The sequence below is a fragment of the Ursus maritimus genome, unplaced genomic scaffold (genome assembly GCF_017311325.1).
Source record: "Ursus maritimus isolate PB19 unplaced genomic scaffold, ASM1731132v1 scaffold_4, whole genome shotgun sequence".
NCBI lineage: Eukaryota > Metazoa > Chordata > Mammalia > Carnivora > Ursidae > Ursus > Ursus maritimus.
The window spans coordinates 83605334-83611629 of NW_024426552.1; positions in this window are offsets into that span (position 1 = coordinate 83605334).

Genomic DNA, 6296 nt, shown 5'->3' on the forward strand with positions numbered 1-6296 from the left:
AGCACCCGGGTTCAAATAATTGTTAAGTAGATGAATGGGGCCCATGTGGATTATCACGTGCTCAAGGTCACTCGGATGGTTAGGGCTGCAGTCCATGTCTTTTCATCCACATCCACTGTGCTTTTTTTGATTACTACATGCTACCCAACCAATCAAACGCTAGAGAGTAATAATCACAGACCTTACTACCATTCCTTCACCTTTATCCCAGAAGATAAAGCCGTATTTTAAAGGGACACCAGTTTGCGATGCTTAGTTTTTATGACCTCAGCTTTTAAGTGTGTACTCAGCCCAGATAAGTGAATGTTTACGAGTGCTGGCATGGCCTGAATAAAGAACGAAGAGATTTAATGGTATCTTTTAATCCTAGTATAGTTAGTATCTGCCACCGAATAGGGAATGGACACGTGTTTGTTGAATTTATGAAAACGGTATGCATGGTTCCGTCCTCGGGTAGTTGGGCTGTTTCCCGATGTGACACAGTGGAAGCCACAAGGGGGTGGTATGGGACCATTTTAAGTTGCTGTTTCGCTCACGCGTTGCCTTGCGCCAAACAAAATCTTTAAATTCTAGGCTGAATTTCAAAACATTCTGTAGTGAGAGCAAACACCCGCCCCAGCGCAGCACATTACTTAAACAAGCAAACAAACAAATCCACACTATTTTCCTTTACCCCGAGAAGTAAATATGAAGAGCTTCACGATGTTGACGTGTCTTTTAGCATAATCACAAATCGGGCTGCTTAATGTTCTTTGATTAGCTGGAGTACGTTTTCCAGTTTCATTTTTGCGTCTCCCTTTTCCTTTCCTCCTCTTAACGGAGGGTTGTGGCTGCGGGGATGAAACCCTCAAATCTCAAAAGATTACCGAGTTGTAGAGTTTGCTATCTTCTCATGTAATTTTGATCCAAGGGGTATTAAATCATCATCATTTTCTCCTACTTTTTATCACACTGGTAGTATAGCTCAATTTTTTTCCTGATTAGAAAAGGGATACATCTTTATCACAGAATAGAGATAATAGCAAAGTATGAATAGCAAAAGAAAAAGTTATAACCGTGCAACCCAGAGCTAACCAATGGCAATATTTTGCTCAAGGGTTGTACATTATATATATTTTTAAATCTATATCCATTTAGAATTGGTTTTAAAAATTTGGACCGTATTAGGTTATTCTGTAGCAGCCCCGCCCCCAATATAGCACGATATACTTTATGCTATGCTATGTTAGTGGCACCTTGGAATTCCACTTTAAATAACCAACCGTACAGTTAAATAGTGGATGATTAAGTTGTTTCTATCTTTAAAAAATGCTCTGCTAATTTGGTAAATAAATCATAGTATTCCATCTTAATTTGTATTTGTTTTTTGTGAACTTGAATATTTTCTCGTGTGTTTACTGGCCATTTGTATTTTTCTCAGTTTATGTCTTTTGTCCATTTGTCTACAGGCTGTTTATCTTCTTCTTTTTTTTTTTTTTAATGATTTTTTATTATATTATGTTAGTCACCATACAGTACATCCCCGGTTTCCGATGTAAGGCTCGATGATTCATTAGTTGCGTATAACACCCAGTGCACCATGCAACACGTGCCCTCCTTACCACCCATCACCGGTCTATCCCATTCCCCCACCCCCTCCCCTCTGAGGCCCTCAGTTTGTTTCTCATAGTCCATAGTCTCATGTTTCATTCCCCCTTCTGATTACCCCCCCTTTCTTTATCCCTTTCTTCCCCTACTGATCATCCTAGTTCTTATGTTCCATAGATGAGAGAAATCATATGATAGTTGTCTTTCTCTGCTTGACTTATTTCACTTAGCATTATCTCCTCCAGTGCCGTCCATGTTGCAGCAAATGTTGAGAACTCGTTCTTTCTGATAGCTGAGTAATATTCCATTGTATATATGGACCACAACTTCTTAATCCAGTCATCTGTTGAAGGGCATCTCGGCTCCTTCCACGATTTAGCTATTGTGGACATTGCTGCTATGAACATTGGGGTGCATATGGCCCTTCTCTTCACTACGTCTGTATCTTTGGGGTAAATACCCAGTAGTGCAATGGCTGGATCATAGGGTAGCTCAATTTTTAACTTTTTAAGGGACCTCCACACTGTTTTCCAGAGTGGCTGTACCAACTTGCATTCCCACCAACAATGTAGGAGGGATCCCCTTTCTCCACATCCTCTCCAACAATTGTTGTTTCTTGCCTTGTCTATTTTTGCCATTCTAACTGGCGTAAGGTGGTATCTCAGTGTGGTTTTGATTTGAATTTCCCTGATGGCTAATGATTTTGAACATTTTTTCATGTGTCCGTTAGCCATTTGTATGTCTTCATTGGAAAAGTGTCTGTTCATATCTTCTGCCCATTTTTTGATTTGTTTATTTGTTTCTCGTGTATGAGTTTGAGAAGTTCTTTGTAGATCTTGGATACCAGTCTTTATCTGTAGTGTCATTTGCATATATAGTCTCCCATTCCGTGGGCTGCCTCTTAGTTTTTTTGACTGTTTCCTTGGCTGTGCAGAAGCTTTTTATCTTGATGAAGTCCCATAAGTTCATTTTATCTTTTGTTTCTCTTGCCTTTGGGGATGTGTCATGAAAAAGGTTGCTTTGGCCGATGTCGTAGAGGTTGCTGTACAGGCTGTTTATCTTCTTAAAGAAAGTTAAAATTTTTAGCCTTTTACTCGAGCTATATGTTGCATATATTTCTTTCTAGTTTGTTGTTTACCTTTCAATTGTGTTAGTGCTACAAATGTTTTAAATTGCTGTGAAACTGAGTCTATTAATCTTTTTCTCTACAGATTCTATTATTCACCTTATGCTGAGATAATCTTTTCTTCTACCCAATATCTGGTTGCATTTTTTACTTTAACTTTTTAGCTTATCTGTAATTTATTTTGGGGTGTGAGATGAAGAGAACTCATTCTCTTTCTCTCATAATCCTTTTTTTCTCATTTCTCTCCCTCTTGTTTAACAGCCTGAAATTAAATTTGTAAGGATAGCCTCGTCTGATGCTCAGTTAGCTTCTTAGGGCATTGTTTTTCAAACTTTGACTGCGTCAGAATCACTAGCAGGTCATGTCAAACTATAGATGCCTGTGCACTAGCCCCAGTTTCCTTTTTTCCTTTTTTTTTTTTTAAAGATTTTATTTATTTATTTGACAGAGAGAGAGACAGCCAGCGAGAGAGGGAACACAAGCAGGGGGAGTGGGAGAGGAAGAAGCAGGCTTCCTGCTGAGCAGGGAGCCCTATGTGGGGCTCGATGTGGGGCTCGATGTGGGGCTCGATCCAGAACCCTGGGATCATGACCTGAGCCGAAGGCAGTTGCTTAACAACTGAGCCACCCATATACCCCTCTGGCCCTGGTTTCTATTTAGGTAAATCTGGGCTGGAGCTGGGTGATGCTGATGTTGTTGGCCCAGGATCACACTTCGAGAGCCACTATCCTAAGGCTTTCCCCGCCCAACCCTAGCCAAATAGCACTTCTCATTATTCCACAGATAGGCTCTAGCTCTTTCTCACCATTGTGTTTCAGCATGTTTTTTCCACCTGCAAGGTCTTTGCCTTGTTTCTGTCTGTAAAGTCAAGCTCACAATTTATCTCTTCTGTGAAATCTTTTTTTTTTTTAGATGGTGGGTTTTTTTTTTTTTAAGATTTTATTTATTCACCTGACAGAGAGGGACAGCCAGCGAGAGAGGGAACACAAGCAGGGGGAGTGGGAGAGGAAGAAGCAGGCTCCCAGCGGAGGAGCCTGATGTGGGGCTCGATCCCAGAACGCTGGGATCACGCCCTGAGCCGAAGGCAGGCGCTTAACGACTGTGCCACCCAGGTACCCCTCTTCTGTGAAATCTTTGATTATCCCCAGCAGAGATCTCTGATCACTCTTCAGAGACTCCGCAGTATTTGGTACATTGGTCCACCTGTCACCAGAGATGTATTTACTGCAAAGGAAACAGAACTTAAACCTCAAGTCCTCTCAATTGCATGAACCTTTTCCAAGATGAGGTAGTTGTAATTTGATATTCTGGTATAATTTTGTATTTAAATAAAATTTTATATTTGTAATTTTATATTCTTTTTCTTAACAATTTCATTCCCCCAATTTGCATAAGGTTCCCTCCTCACAAAAATTGGCTTCACCCCTGTTTATCATATTTTTTCTCTACAGACTTCTAATTGTGTTTTTATTGTATTCCAGTCTGTTCCATTTCCCTGCTTAGCTGTGTCTTGTCTAGACTCTCATTAATTTTTTAAATAAAATATTCACTGCAGGGGCGCCTAGGTGGCGCAGTTGGTTAAGCGACCAACTCTTGGTTTTGGCTCAGGTTGTAGATCTCAGGGTCATGAGATTGAGCCCCGTATGGGGCTCTGTGCTCAGCCTGGAGTCTGCTTGAGACTCTTTCTCCCTCTCTCTCTCTCTGCCCCTCTCCCTCCCTCTTTCTCTCTGTCAAAAAAAAAAAAATTCACTGTATATGGGGGGAATAAAATATTCACTGCATATGTACCTTGGGTCTAGCGCTATACTAGGTACTGGGGATACAGTGTGATCAAGATAGATATAGCCCTTGCCCTGCTGCTCCTTATAGTAGAGTAGGGGAAATAGGCAATTAAACAGCACTAGAATGTGATGACTAAACTTATTTAAAGTAAATGAAGAGTGTTATGGGAGCACATGATAGGTGGCCTAGTTTGGTCTAAGGAGGATGGGGGCAGGTAAAGAGTGTAGGCATTCAACTTGTTGAATGGATTGGTAAACTCTGTCCTAGCCACTTAGCTTGCTAGCACCAGTGCAGACCTGACCGCGCGACATACTCCTGACTCAGACATGAGGCAGCTGCATGCCATAGCCTTGAGTCAGGGACCTCACATCCCCAACAGAGACACCTGGACTCCATAATTATGAGCCACTCAGACAGCAGAGGTCCTCCAAGCAGCCAGCCCAGTGCTTTCAAAACCAGCAAGTCCAGATTTAGCCACCTAGTCAGCCCACTCAGACATTGATTCCTTAAAATGGAACACAGAGAGAGGCTTTTGGCTTTAAAAGACTTATTCCATTTTCCCTTCCTTGACCCTTATCACCAAGAGTCTACCTAGACTCTATTCTGGATCAAGTTCCCTGCTTTGCTATCAGACTTTTTCACTCAATGCTGAATTTTCAATTGCTATTATTCTTTATTTTTTCTTCAACTGGATAAACGAATGAATGAATAAAATCTGACTAGCCTTCCTTATTAGAATATTAATAATAATTTCTACATGTATGGCACTTTTATTTTCTAGAGTACTGACTTTATTTACAGCATTTGGGAATGAAGGTCAAGTGTTGTATCCGTTTGATAGATTTAGACTTAGACATATATGCCTGCAAAGATCTGAAGGCTGAGCCATGTCAAGGGCGATTGAGATTAATAGATGATGAAAAGGAAGGATTTCCCTAGTAAATAGATATATCTGTTATCCCTAGAAAGAAATCTAATTGTTTAGGTATGTATAAGGCATTACTACTGTTGCACAATATCCAATCTCTGGTGCTCTCTGCTTTCAGGCATATGGAGATCATTCAGGAGATGATACTCCCTGTCCTGTTTGAAGTCAGGTAGAGCCACGTGACTTGTGTTGGGCATGAAGATGTCTGTACAAGTGTTATGTGTGACTTCTAGGTGGAGGCATTTCATTTCCAGCGCTTGCTTCTCTAGCCCTCCCTTCCTCTGTGTGGAGAACTATGAACATCCATAGCAGACCGGACATGAACAAAAAACATACTGAAGCCATTAAGTAAGGAAAAAAGATTTAGGAGAAACATCATGATGAATGCAGGTCTTGATTTTTCTGCCTTTCACAGATATAAAATCCCTTTGTTTAAGAATTTTTAGGAGAAGAGTTAAGATGGCAGAGTGGTAGGTGGACCCGGTGCTTGCCTCCTCCCTTGAACACAACTAGATAAATATCAAATCATTCTGAATATCCAAGAAATCAATCTGAGGACTAACAGAACAAATTGCACAACTAGAGGGAGAGAAGAGACCACATTATGGAAGGTAGAAGATATGGAGACATGATTTGGGGGAGAAAAGGATCAAGGGTGGTACAGAGAGGAGGAAGCCCTGCTCATGGAGAAAGGAGAGAGAGAGCCAGAGCAGAGGAGAGAGAGAGTGAGAGTGAGCGATCAAGCAGTGCACAGGGGATTGCACAAGGAAACTGCTTCCCCAAAGCCATGGGCTGGGAAAACAAGAGCAGCTGATTATTGTGAGTTTTTACAACCAGTGGAGCTTAAAGACTGGAGTTTTAGATGTTCATGCC